The sequence below is a fragment of the Ischnura elegans genome, chromosome 2, assembly GCF_921293095.1.
Source record: "Ischnura elegans chromosome 2, ioIscEleg1.1, whole genome shotgun sequence".
NCBI lineage: Eukaryota > Metazoa > Arthropoda > Insecta > Odonata > Coenagrionidae > Ischnura > Ischnura elegans.
This window is the reverse complement of record NC_060247.1, coordinates 31,073,372-31,088,141: the sequence shown is the minus strand read 5'-3', so window position 1 is coordinate 31,088,141 and position 14,770 is coordinate 31,073,372. Positions and strand designations below refer to the sequence as shown.

General features: G+C 39.1%; 1 protein-coding gene across 6 annotated transcripts in view; it reads right to left on the bottom strand.

The window, feature by feature from the left end:
- LOC124153528 (cell surface glycoprotein 1-like) overlaps window positions 1-10,454 on the bottom strand; it is a 105,921-nt gene extending 95,467 nt beyond the window's left edge. For 3 of the 6 annotated variants that reach the window (XM_046526748.1, XM_046526754.1, XM_046526751.1), the window contains exon 1: window positions 6,116-6,290. The gene's annotated coding sequence lies outside the window, so the exon portion shown is untranslated. Of the gene's footprint in view, window positions 1-6,115; window positions 6,291-10,134 lie in introns of those variants that run through there. The other 3 variants (XM_046526750.1, XM_046526752.1, XM_046526755.1) reach the window with 2 other exon arrangements.
- Between the last annotated feature and the right edge of the window lie 4,316 nt (window positions 10,455-14,770).

The window sequence follows — 14,770 nt, the reverse complement described above, 5'->3', positions numbered from 1 at the left end:
GCGTGGGCTATTGGTGCCGGATTCGTCCATCCCACACGTTCAGATGAAAGCGTGTTTATACAAAAAATATATTTAAAAGCGCAAGGGAAAACATTGGCAAAAATGATTTTAAAAATGGAGGAGATGGTAAGCATGGATCATTTTTCACCTCCGAAAATCAAAATCTATACGAATAATTTCAGCATTTAAACTGTGGCTGTTATTCCTGCGATGGTTGAAAGTTTTCGAGGGATTCAACCGATTTTTATTTTCCTCTATAATATTTTCTCCACGCATTGCCTGAAATTGAACTTTTTGCGCGATGAAATTATTTTAGCGATGGTTTCGTGAGCTTTGATCCACGGCGTGGAAATTAATTTAAATAGTTTTTATTCTCTCAAAGCCTCTTCGCAAAACTTCATGGATTTTGTAATGAATGTGATTGGTGCGCACACGTAACTCCATTTCATGGTCATGTTTGCAGTTTCGAATGCTTTTCACGTTGAGTGTTTTTTTCGGTTTCATTTCGTTAATCATTCCGCAATTCATTACGTCGGCATGTGGACCTGCAACTTATTATTTTTCATCTACACCGAATCATCAGTGAAACAAAGAATGGAATTTCAAATTTTAGCCCCAAATTTATTCTATGGTGTAAAGCCTTGTTCGCAAGAACTTGACTTGATTCAGAATTACCACGGAGTTGATAACTTGAGAAGAGCGTCTGCTGGTACTCAACTCAGCAAAGACATTAGTCGAGAAGTACTCAAATTTATTCACAAGAAAACGGTTTTGTCTATAGAAGGACATAGAAGCTAACGTGAGACCTCAAAAATCTATTATACCATTGGTCTTCGGTCTGAGTTGTGATAGGTAAATTATTGTATTTTAGTCAGCATAAGGCAAGTTACGCCAAATTAAGTTGCTGAAAACGGGGGTTAAAGCCTCGTACTCGATAACTTGACTTGGCGCAACTGTGGAGCTTAGTATTTAGAAATAAATAGCTGGTACACTAGAACTTGAATGCTGTGGCTAGTGAAGTACTCAAGAATCGAACTTAAGATTTAACGCGCGACCTGAGCTGTGACCTGTGAAATATTACATTTCTCTGTCTCGGTTTAAAGGTTGTCAATTTATGCCATTTTCAGTCGTGAACTGGGCTATTTAGTCTGAAGCATTTCTTATAATATAGATCGACCTTGGTGTAACAGTTTTTGCTAACTGAAATATAGATATAAAATGTTTTACCTTTCACAAACCCAGACCGCTTATAATTATTTAATTTACTGCCCGCTAACATTAAAATAACAAATCCTTAAATAAAATGTTAATATTTGCCAAAGACTGCCTTTTCTATCAACAAATGATTGAACATTTATTTTGATGTTATTTTTTTTAAACACTTATGTAATATTTACAGCATTATTTTTTGGCATATATTTTTGTTATTTGATGGTGGCTCAATTCTGTTCTAATGACCTTGGAGACCACATAAAGCTCCTTCTCCTTGTTATTCAGCTGTAAAAATCCAAATTTAGGATTAAATATTATCATAATTATTGTTAATCATTATTATAATTGCTTTAATACATTTTAGAGGTCTCGCGATAGCTTTTACGTCGTTCTGTATGCATACATAACTGAAGTCTACTTGGATTCAAAAATTGTCGTAAAATACCCATAAAGGGTGAAGGAAATAGAAATTTTCTATGAGATATTTGTGTGCTTCACACCTATACTGCGTCTTTGTAAATATTGAAATATCCTTGAACTAATATCCAAACCATTCACGGAATCGTCATCATAGTCTTTACAACTATTCCAAGGAAAGTTCTGTATTTCCTCTGTCCAAAATCAAGAAAGAATTCTGTGACGTGAATGGAAAGAAAATTGATAATGGGTATACTTAAGCAGAAAACTGGGAAATGAGGAAATGGTAACAGGTGATAGCACGTTGACGGTGGTGACTAAGGGGAGAAAACATGACAAATATGGAAGAGAAAGGAATAGGATATACTGTTTGGACGTCATCAGGAAAGAGAAAGGTTTGCAGGAAATTGAAATAACAGATAACGGGCGTGTGATACGTAGGTAAGCAAGAATGTGCTACGAAAAGAGGAAGTTGAGTCTAGGAACAATGGCCTAACTGGTGCTTTTTCAAACAATGATTAAATACTGATGAGGCTGAAAACTATTTTTGTAGTGATTACTTCAACAGCTTTTGAGCTTTCTTCATGGAAGCATTGGGCCAAAAGAGCTGTAACAGATCAGGCAAATACCGATCACAATAGCTTAAGTAGAGGTTTTTCATTAAGGGCGTTCGTCGTCAGTTAGTGTATCAGTTTAGTTAACGTCAATTAAAATATTTTCAGTTATTATGACTAGCATTGGTACGAAAATGGTTTGAATTAAATCAAGGATTATATGAACTAGCAAAACTAAGCATATATCTTCCATGGCTTCATAGTTTTTCAAGCGAACGATATGAAGATGCTTGGAGTGAGCTCAACTCAGTAGCAGGTACGCATAGTTACAGAAAGGAAATGACAGGTAAGACGTGAGTGGGAAGAAAATTCAAGGCGGAAATTTTCAAGGAAGAAACTGAAAATGAAGGGAAGGTGACAGCGTACACGTGAATAAAACATCCAGGAACATAGGCTACTGAAGAAATATGCATGTTCTTTAGGAGTGACCTAAGAATTCGAGGCGCCAAAAAAACCTCCAATGCGTACCTTGTACGCATAAGGGTGGATGTAGCTTCCATCCAAACAAACATCTTTGAGGAGGTTTGCCGATCGACTACTCTTTCTTGGCGGCTTGAGGATTAAGACACTTGCCAGAACTCGAACGACTAGCCAGTCTCACCCGCATATTCTGACCACTACTCCAATAGAATATTAAAAATCACCCACCAAGCAGTAGCACTCCGAAATGAAATTTCCTTTTCCTCATGCCTTCGTTTACACTTTATTCATGAGTGGACTCTTGAAAGTATTTCTACTTTACATCATGCAATTCTACCAAGTAAATACTCAAGCATTTCTGTTTATTCATCTCGAAATTGAAATATACCCGATTCTGCAGAACGAAATGAGGCCAAAAAAGCAATTGGTACAGTTTTAGCGATTACAAATAAGAAAAATACTGTACAATAAATTCTGTTATACCTGAAAATACAAAGTCGAATTTTTAAAAATATATTTGGGGATAGAATTTCGAGAGGTTTTCAAAAAACTGAGAAAAAAAGATATGGTCTTGAAATAAATTAAAGTTTCGTAGAGCAGAGTCGAGTATTTGTTGGTACCAACTTCAGATATGATAAAGGCAAAAGCGATCAAGGTGGCTTTCCAGCAATGAAAAGGTGAGGCCAACATTTAAACCCCCAACTACGATATTATTTTCGTACATGGAAAATGTTAGCTAATTAAATAATTTATCTCTGATTTTTTAAATCCTGATACTTGTCTTTTTTCAGGAATATTAAATTTTATGAAAATTAAATTTACCCTCGAAATATAATGAATGTAAATAAACCATATCGTCTGTAATAGCGAATGAGATCCATCACTTTGATGATGTCGAATTTTGCTATTTCAATGTTGGTCGCTAGCGTTGTGGCCGACAATCCCGTTTTTTCGTAACTTCTCCGAAGCGCTAATGCATGTGCACTGGGATGGTCAACGCTCTCGGAAGATCATATCTCCAGCTACCACCACGGAGGAGCGGCCGCACCGTACGCAGATGCTTGTACGAAACCGAAGCTTCCTCATCACCTACAAGGAGTTATTCATATGGTGACCGAACCCGAAGGCTGGGCCCTCACGTGTTTATCTCCCACCGGTGGGTGTCGCTTCCTTTTCGGAGACTTTTTGAGTCACCCACCACAGCAGGGAGAGGCAAGGGCGGAGGCGGCTTTAAAGCAAAAAAAAAGGAAGGAAAAAATACGTCAGAAACCAGATGTGGGGAGTCTCTTGAGCGAGCCAGCGTGTGCATGCGAGGGCGGGAAGGGCCCGACCAGGTGAAAGACTGCAGGAGACTTCACGGTTTCACGGTTCGTGGCGGACGGAGCGTTTGAAAAAAGAGGAGGGCAGAAGGGGGGGAGGGAGGAAGAGTACGGTGGGTGGGGTAACCGGAGGAAGGTAAGGGTCCAGGAGAGGGGGGAGGGGTGGGTGAGGGCTGGGACACGCGCCACTCACCCCGTCCGTTAACTGGAGGCATGGCAACCTTCCTCGCTGGAAGGAAATTGCGAAACATCATGGAAGGAAGGTTCTCCACACGCCTGCTTCCAGGTTCTCTTACCCACCCACTCTCTCGTACAAGAGAGGAGGGAAGCGGTTAGGACGCACAGTGTGGAGGAAAATGTATTCCCCAAGACTGGGAAAGTCCAGTGAGCAATGGAATTGGTGAGACACCCATAGACCACGTCATTCATCAAGGGCGACTCGAACAAGGATGCAACATTACACCGAGGATCGGCGGACCGCAAAAGGAGGAGTTATGTGCTACCAACCTCTAGGGGTCGGGTTCGAAACAAGTCACGGGCACACTGTATATTAATCCGGTCTTTCAGACCTTCATTATAGGAGTAATTTAAGAGAAGCACGCAGCGGGTGTCCACAAAAAATTTACCCTCGGCGTTTTTATCAAGGAATTAGCGCAAGGTTTTCATTTTAAGTCACACAAACCAGTTCACAATCGGACAAGCTTATCGCAACAACATCCCCAAAACAACCATTATTATTAGTTTCTTTATGACAACCAATGTCCACGTGCGAGTAAAATAAGAGGTTTAGACAAGTCAGGTCGCCGCCCACGCCTTACAAACACGATAAATCATTCAAAAGGCATAAAGGAAATGAGGACAATTTTTTTTCAAAATTTCATAATCTCCAAAACTCATTTTAAAGAATAATGAAAAAATGTAATGGTATTTTTTTTATTTGAATACCAGGGTCCTCAGAATGTGATACGAGTACACAGTATCCCCTTACTCCGATTAAAAGCCCAATAAAGAATTTTATTGTACTCACTATTCACCCGTAGTTACGAAATATGTAGAGTCAAACCGTTAAAGAAATATCTCTTCATGTAAATTTATTCGAGGAGATAATGCCTTCGTCGAACTATGCAAGTTGGTCCAAAAAATTAACTGCTTGGGAAAAATAAGCCCCAAAATATCAGGAATCGTCTCTCGGGGTGCAATTGAGGGCTTACATTACGATCATGCGTGATTACAAAATCTGCGCCTCAATGCAGGTGGGGGATGCCAGGAGAGCTTAAAGAACGATTTTGCATAGCCACAGTCCCACCTGATAGGTTATTTTCAATGAAATAAATCATTACGCAAGCATGACTTAAGAAGAAGGCAACGCTAAGAAATGCGTGATCTTAAGTGAGTTGCGCGAGCAGAAGGAAGAAAACCACTCCTTGATGCACTCGAAATTTTCGTAAAGCCTTCGACTTGGATGGAACGGTCACTGAACCACGATCACGAATAGTACGACGACGCTGTGGCACACAAATCGGATATTTCGCCCCTTCAATTTAAAGTGCGGCAGGCAGGGCGAGCAAAGCAGTAAGGGACGACATCGACACCTGTGTCCTCATAACGGAACCCCTGATAATTTAGGGACACAAACCATAATAGGGCGACACCATAACTCACTCGGAGGCGTTAATTTACACCTTCAGATTTGAAATTCCGCCACAAGGTAGCACCTGTACGTGGGCAAGTAGCGGAGACAAGGAAATCAATTAGAGATAGCCGCCTTATGATGGGATCATAATTTTCTACGGGCCATCGCAGTGTTGCACAAATTTTACGCCACCATCGGTCAGAGAAAAATTTTTCCTGCGGATAATATTCAAAATGGAAAAAAATTAAAGGATATGCACAACCCTCAGGATCATCGCCCTTCGTGAATGGATTCTTCTTCCGTAAAGCAATGGGTCCAAATATCTCAGATGAAATGCCTCGGATCCCTAACTACCAAATTTCGAGAACACTGCTCTATGATATCATCCCAGTACACACAGGAGAAACACAAACCCCAGGTATCACCGCGGACCTTGGTCGCTAAGGGAGAATTTTCACGAATATAAGTCTCGAAATCACAGAGAAGCATGACACACCAACCTTGATTCGTTCCTTTCAGGTTGATAGCACTAATTGGTCCGGCACGATGCTAAGGTGAGCTCGGAGATATGCTGCATTCCTCTTCTGTCATTTTTAAGACAACAAACACAACATCAAAACAGCAAAATGTCCACCTGTTCCGACATAGCGCCACTCGGTGACTGTGTTGTGTATTTCTGACGCAGAGGCACTCTGGCCGCGCGCGAGAGCGCTCTGTCGTGAAAAGGCGAAACTGTTATCGACCCTCTCCTCCCCGTAGGCGCGCGTTCAAAACTGCCCGTCTGCCCCCTCGCGCTATCTGACTTCGCGAGTGGGTATGGTTTCGTTTCGATTCATCATGCGCCGGAAAATAATAATAGACGTTGGCTCAGCGATGATCGTATCTTTTCTTGTTTATCATTTGGTTCATGTGCGGTTTCCTTGTTATCGCGGCAAACGTAGTTACGATGCGACAATACCCCGAGAAAATTCTGATCAAAAACATACATCACGCTTTCCTTCCGTATCAATAGATCCTGTTGTGAAAATCTTGCTTATCTTCCACTGACAGAATTCATATCCTAAAATTCTGCTGAAAGTAGTGCGTAATTGATAATTGAATCACATGCACTCGATGCACCCTCCCCGTCCTCGCTGGGTAATTTACTTTCTTTATTTGTTGACTTTGAAGACTTAAAAGTATCATTTGAAACGATATAAACCTTTCCAGTCAAATATTTATTTCTCTACGCTGATGAAATTATTCTTTTTGCTATTTAAACTTAATTGTGGTGTCATGAACACTTTGCAAAAAAGATTGGCTATTTTTTGCGAAGTAAATTTTATGGTTCATGTCCATAGCTATGGAGAAGTATGCACATTAGGAGGTTAAGATCCCCTAAAATTCATGTCCATTTTAATGGAAACTGCGGCTGAAAGGGTAAACTTCATAGTAAAGGGCATGCTGAAAATTCTTGCGATGATAGTCGTCATTTGATAATTTCAGTGAATCGACCAGTTTTATATTTCCGGAATCGCGTTTCTCTAGTCTTATGAAAACTCTGTAGGTGTATTTTTATTCTTGCGACGTTTATGGCTAAGTAATTCAAGGAAATAGGATGTTGATCTTATTTATCTTCTAAATATACTTTAATCGATAGCATTTGAAAACAATGCCAGTCCTAATATATTACTAGAGTTCAATTTATTCACCACTGGCATACCAATACAAAAACTAAAAAACATAGTTAGTAAAAACCAAAATTCAATATGCAATTCATTATTTAATGTTGAGTGAATCGTAATTTTTCAATTTTTCAAGCACTTTGATTAAACCACTATTTTCGATACTCTATCTTTTTTGATAACTAAAGTATTCGTTTCATGGTATTCTTTAAAAAGAGGGAAATTGCGATTCGTTCAATTGTACATGGTGGAACAGTTCCACAACATCGACCTTGATACTTTTAGTTATATTCACTAGATAATTTTTCTCCTCACCGCAGTTGTGGTCGAATCTTTGGAATGCAGTTCAAGTACATATGATGCTAACCTTTTTCCCACGCTAGTAGCATAACGAATGTACCATTTATATAAATCTGTTTCAGCATTGCTACATTCTAATGCAAATGAATGCATTTCGATGGATGCAATGCCATGATCGTGTATCTTATACATTTGTATTTGGTCAAATTCGTGTCAAGGTCGTCATTCCGTGGGTTTAGTAACTTGTGGAATCAATTATATTTTATTTTGGTTTTCCTGAATAAGAATGTTTTAATTTAATTTTTTTAGTGTAATATTTGGAACTCAAAACGAAATATAGCGAAAATACATTAGGCTCATGTTTTTATGAAAATACCTTAAATTGAATGACCTGATATTTCTGAGAATTTATTTGTTTGAGCACCACTTCCAAATTGAGAAGCCTCTATATGGCTTATAAGTATCGACCAGAGGTTAGCATCTATGATTTTTAGCTCCTCGATTTGTTTTGGTATTTATTCCGCAATAAAAATAATTGCGGAATAAATACTTTGAACTTAAAAAAAGTTAAGTTAGCCAGTTTTCTCTCGTCGTTTTCCATCTCAAAAATCGTCCTAGACTGCAATACATTTAAAGATGACCCCGAACGAGTATAAGTTTGTAGATAGGTCTCGGTAGCATGTGTTTGAATTGAAATTAACATGTCAATACCATAGAAATGTCCTCATTGAGTCAACAATATTGATCACCTTTATATAATGCTAATTGTGAGATGGAGGATGGAAGTTTTCGTGGATGTAAAGCAGCTGAATATATTAGTACTACATCTATAATAAAGGAGGAGGATGCCTACAATGGCCTTATGGTGAGAGTGTGAAAATCTTGATTAGCTTCGAAGCACTGTGCAGTGTGCAATGGTATAGGGATTTTAATTTACACCATCTTAAGTAGTGCTTAACGATATCAGGATAGAGGAAAAGGCGCATATAATAACCTGTTACCAGTCATGATTTGACATGCCTACATTTGGTTGATAAAAGAATTTCAGTCAGTCATAGTTTAACAGAATTTGTGATGCGCATGTTGGTTTAACCTGATATTCGATTTCTGGAATTGATCTTTGATTTTTTTGCTAGATTCAACGAAAAAATGAAAATTGAAAAATCCATTTTGAGTGGGAATGTGTTCTTTGTATAAAGAGCTTCGAAACTTTAACTGCCCTTTTCTCATTGACTTTGAAATTTTATGAAATAATAAAATGACTAGAAACGACAATATTAGTCTTATCTTATAGTTAGTTGGACTCGCAGTTACATAGATGCATGAGTGAAAGGTTAGCGGTGCGACTCGTTCAAAATAAATATTTACTTGTGAGTTTGTTCAAAATTAGTTTCCACCACTTCCCATGACGCAGCATTGGTAATATAAATCTCACAACTGATAACTTCCAATAGAAATCACTCAGTCCGCTTTGAGAGAATTTGATTTGAATAAAATTTTCTTCCTGTGGACTACATTCGAATGCGAATATTTTGCACTGCATGTGCCAATGAAACTCTAAATTAAATAAATAATACTGTCTGATTGTAATTGGGTTTTTGTGACTGATTTATTTGTATCAGTAATGACTTACATGGAAAGTTTACAACACTGAATCCGTTACCGCTTCTCTAATACTGCTGGTGGCCTGAAGCCTGTTTTACACGGGGCATGAAATTGAGCATTTTCAAGCTACATATTTTTCTCAACCTCGGGCGAGCAATACCGGTGTTATTTGCTACATGGAGAATGCATTAGCACTTACGTTCATCCGAATTACGGCTTCGCACTTTTATTTTTTTCTTTATGCATTTTTAAATGCACTTTCGCACGTGAATCAGGTTAAGGAATTACGAGCCTGGCGGACTACATGGATAACCATTAAGATGGTATTTGTAGAGCTGATTATCGTATAACTCAATGTACTCGCTTCGGTGGTACATATACTAAAATTGGATCATACAGATTCCTGCAAGTTCAAGGCGTGGGTACTAGCACACTTGATTTTACTATGCGAGCAGGGCTATTACCCTGTATTGGACACCATAGAAGATTTTTTTTGCCTGCAAGCGGTGGATATAGTGAATATTATAATTTATAAATTTAATTTTTAGAGTAAATATTAAGCATGAAGGATAACTTGGAAAGTTTATAGAAATGGCTGTTACTGGAAAATATTTCAGCATTCAACTTTTTGAACTTATCATTAAATTTGTAAAGCTCACGTAGAATGTGTGAATTTTTGTCGAATTTCTGCTAATTTACATATTTGATGTGCAATGAAATAAATAGGTGCATCACTGTGTTACACATGTTTCATTGTAGTCTCTAGGTTGTTGAAGAAGGAGCAAAACAAATTTTAACATAAGTTATGATTCTCTAAGAGACTTGTAGTTAGTCTACGTAAAAATATGAAAATATTAATATGCGTTCCGCTATCTCCGTGCGAGCACATAAATGCATCTCGTGAATCGCTAAGGAGCAAGAGCGTAGGAAGCTCATTGCCAATGCCTTACCTTTACGAAACAGATGGGAATTCCGAGTGCTTGCGACGGAGATGAAACGGATCCGACCGCCTTGCCTGTCGCATAACCTGCGCCTCACTCACTTGAAGTGCACTGCACATGTGAAGAGTTTCTTCAGCACGCTTTATTTCCTTCGCGCTCTGCTAGGCTCAACTGTCCTCTTCCCGCGCGACTTCTCCGACCTTCCTCGGCCTCCCCAGGTGACCGATTTTCATGTCATCAACGTCGCGAACGCACCAACACTTCCGAAAAAAAAAAACCGCGGCTGCGTATTTTCCCTCGATCGCGCGCGTCCGCTGGCAAAACCGCTCTTCCCGCGAACGAGGAAGTTTTTGAAGGACCTTGCGGACGGCGGCGTGGTTAGCGCGAGTGGAGGAGGTGGCGCGCGGATGGCCGTATACAACCCCCCCCTCCCTGCTTCCACTTCCCTCCCCTCTCGGTGCAATCTCCTTTCCCCATCCCCCACTGCAAATCGACCATCATGCTCGCCCCACACCCCTCCTTTCCACCTCCCCTTTTCGTGAGGGGTGGTCGGCTTTAGGCCACTGCACTTGCGGTGCGCCCTCCGACGTAAACGATTGAAATGCCGTGTTAACTTATTTATGCATCGCTGCACCCAGCCGGCCTATTGTAATGCCTATAATGTGTGTGGATTGGGGCTGGTAGGGTAGTGCTTTCCACCCTTTATTTTTTTTAATTGGGAACCACTTTTGGAGCTATTGAGACGCGAGGAGTATTGTATTAGTGTATCGGATGAAGTAGTATAAGAGTTTGATTTAATAGAAATTAAGTATCAGAAATGTCCTCGGATGGGCTACTCACTTCCACGATATGAAGAATGCAATCTCGTGTGAGTAAAATTATTACTTAAAATTTTTGTGCGATGTTATCTTGTAAAGCTGTCTTAAAGTATTTATAAATTTAATAATGTTTTCCCGTGAATGTTTCAGTCTTTTCCTCATAAATCAGCCTTTTTTACGGTTAAGTAATCACCGTTTTACAGTAATGATTGGCCGTCGCACGCTCAGCTATTTTGCCTGTAATATTACAAAGGTAGTGCGATTAGTTTGCCATTAAACATTCATTTCGCGGAAATCAAAAATTGTCCTCTTCTATTGGCTCATTTATTTTACTTGCAAATTTTGACTTATTTACTTCCTGTTTAAAAGATCATGTCACAGAATAATAACGAAATAGTATTTGTGTAGGCTCTTTAGTGGTGGAGAAGTATGGTTGGAGTTACCCATCAGTTATTTTCCTGAGAAAGGCTTTATTTTTCCGTTGTTTTGCTTCCAGTAGACAAGCGAGGTTGAGAAACATGATCCCTGCCTTTGAATTACAGTTTTCCCAAGGTAATACGCTCTCATTGTCTAACCTCAACCTCATTGTCTGTTGTTGGTTGCCCAATATATAGTTGGCGTCTTCTTAATTGCTCTCATTTTCTTTCCTCCTTTGTACAAAAGTTTAGATGAACTATTTTCGTGGGCTGCGCTTGCTTATCTATGCATTTTGATGCAGCCTTGCTTTAATCAGAGCCATTGTTGAGTAGTTGCCAGGTGGTACTTTCCCGCAATCTGCATTACCCATTGAAGACTATTTTTATCGTTGCAATCTACCCAAAGGTTAATGAAATTGCGTTAGCAGAGTTGAGTTTTCAATATGACCTGACCGCCCGGTCTTCACTTTTACCAACCCTTTCCTCTATCCTCGTCATTTACTTTACCTAATATTTCGTATGTATAAATGCTTCTAAATCATCAGTACATCATCACTACGATTAATTAGCAACATTACTTGGGGCTCCATTTGAAGTTTTACAAAACTGCAGGCACCCACCGTGCAACTAGACATATCGTTTCCTAATGGTTTGGTTGGAAGAGTGGCAGGCTACTGGGTAGAGCGATAGTTTATGGAACGAAGGGTACCGTGTTTAAATTGCAGGCAATACGATCGTACATCCTGTGGCAAATAAAAATCTTCGGAAGTGCGAGGTGGCCCACCAAAGGGCGTAAAATCGAGAAAAGGGTATCATAGTTTATTATGTGGAGATTGAAAACTGTAGGCTGCATTATTCTCTGATTTGATGATACAATAGCCGTATATTTGATCGATATATACATCACATCCGTTGAAGATCAACGTACTCGTCTGCCAGTTTTGGTGATATAAAATCAAATTTTGACAAAAGTCTACTTAAAAGTTCATTGGAATTTTCAAGATGGAACCGTGGAATCTAAGTGAGTGATCTTCACCAAATTTAAAATGCGTCCGATCTAGCGGTAGGTATTCGCCATCTTATACGAAATCTTTATCAGTAAAATCTAATTTGGAATTCGCTTTGGAAGATGTTCGGTTGGTGGTGTACCTTAGAGAATACCTTACCACCTGAGGGATGCAAATAAGAATCCCCGTAATAATTTTCCTGGGATAAAATTTTCAGATAATTTTTTGCTGTAAATTTTATCCATCACTTGTGTACATCCATTTTCTAATAATGCTCATTGTAGTTGGGCTCACCGTGACTTTAAACGCATGTTCCTATGCCTTTTCTACCGTCGCTATATGTGAGCTATTGTTCAAGCCTGTGAGACCCACCTATAGTTTATACTCATAGTATCAACCACCACTGAAGTATGATCAATTTAGGTGTCCAAGAGAATGAAAATTAGAATCTGGCCCGACGTTGTGAAGTTCTAAGTTCGAGCCTTCATCATTCCATTCCATTTTTTACCATCTGATTTTGGCTTCTTTATTCTTTCGCTTGACCGCTATCCTTTTTTATTTTATTCTCGGTGTTACGTATCCCTTTCTTTTCCTTTCCATTAATTTAAATTGATGTATATATTATTGATTATAAAAAGTAATTCTTGCTTCCGAATGTGTATATGGGGCTGTAAAAAGACACAGATGTTTCGATGCGTTCACCTACTCCGGTTGCATCCCAAACCTCCTCGCTTCCTCATTACCTCCTCCTCTTTCACCTCTGCCAACCTCTCCACCTGCACGGAGCGTGGGCGGTCGGCTAGGCCCCTGCTCTTGCGGTACGCCACCACGAAGTTAACGATTGAAAATCCCCAGAAACTGGAGCACCCTTTATACACACGTGTGCGGGCTCGTTGATCCCATGGGTTTGAGTGAGTGAGCCAGCGTTGAGGGAGGTGCACTCACCCTTAAATGTACGAACGAGACAATTGTTGCCTACCCGTTGCGTTAACGTTGCCTCGACGTGCATCGGCGGAATTGTAAACAGCGACTGCAGCGAATGAGAGGCCGGAAAAAAATAAAAAAGAAGAAAGTTTTCTTGCTGCAAAGGAAGAATTTTCATCACTCACGAACCTGTGTTCAGTGGCCTGTTTTCTATGCGTTGCTCAATATTGGATCTAGCTTATCTTTGTATCGATGTCGATATGGGTTTACATCCGACCACATTCCCCGAAGCGTGATCCGGAGTTATATTTTATTCGTCCATTAAAGATTTAACTTTCCAACCGTGAACAGTATTTTGAATTGTTTTTCAGTGGATTGCTGAATTAAATGGATAGCAATTACAAATGTTGGTCTCTCCTTGGTGGAGATGCTTCAGTGGAAAATTAAAAAATGTAATTTTGAAAACTTTCAGGAGATTTTAATTGACTTTCATACGAAGCGTTTAACGAATACAAAAAGTATTGCTTGCCATCATCAATATCATTCATTCCGACTTTTATAATTCGAAATTATTGATATTTGAATAATTCTTTGACATGCCACATATTGTCTACAAACTTCTCCCTTGACTTTCCTCCTGTTGGTGTCACTTTTCTTTCCATTTAAAACATGACTATATTCCTTCTGTTGTCACTTTTTTATCCATTTACAATATTTTTGTTTTATAAATCAGACTTTAAAGTACATTCTACATAACCTGCTTTCCAATGCTTTCAGTTCAGCTTGAGTTGGACCATAAAAAGAAAATTAGTCGGGTTAACACCACTTTCTTAAAATAAACACACCAATTTCACCATGGAATTGCTCAAACCCCGCCATTCGTGAAATTAATGAAATTATTCTGACGATGCCCCCCTCGAACCCTATTGAAACTCAGCTTGCGTTTCTCGATGTAGCTGAAGATGAAAGTAGCTAAGAAAGGTCCTACTACGAAGGTTCTAGTCTCGCTCTCATCTTTGGATTTGCCTTCCTCTGCGATCCCTCACCTCTGACGTTAAGTGACTCCAAACATGTACCTGAGCCAGATATCTCAGTCTCAGATACGTTGTTAAATTAATGATTTAATGATTATGATTGATTTACTCCCAAAATTTTGGTTGTACATCTAGTAATAACAAAGGAGAGGGAGCTTTAGATGTTCTCCAAGGTCATATGACTATAAGTGAGCCACCATAAAATAGCAAAAATGTATACCAAAAACAAATAATGCTGTAAATATTGTATAATTATTGTTAGTGAAATAACATCAAAATAGATGTTCAATCATTTCTTGAGAAAAAAGCCAGTCTTTATCAAGCCTTAGCATTTTATTTCAAAATTTAATTTGTTTAATTTCAGGGGCATTAAATTAAATATATATTAGATGTAGTCCCATAGATAGGGCCGCATGTAAAGAAAGCAACGTTTATGTAAAGTTAAT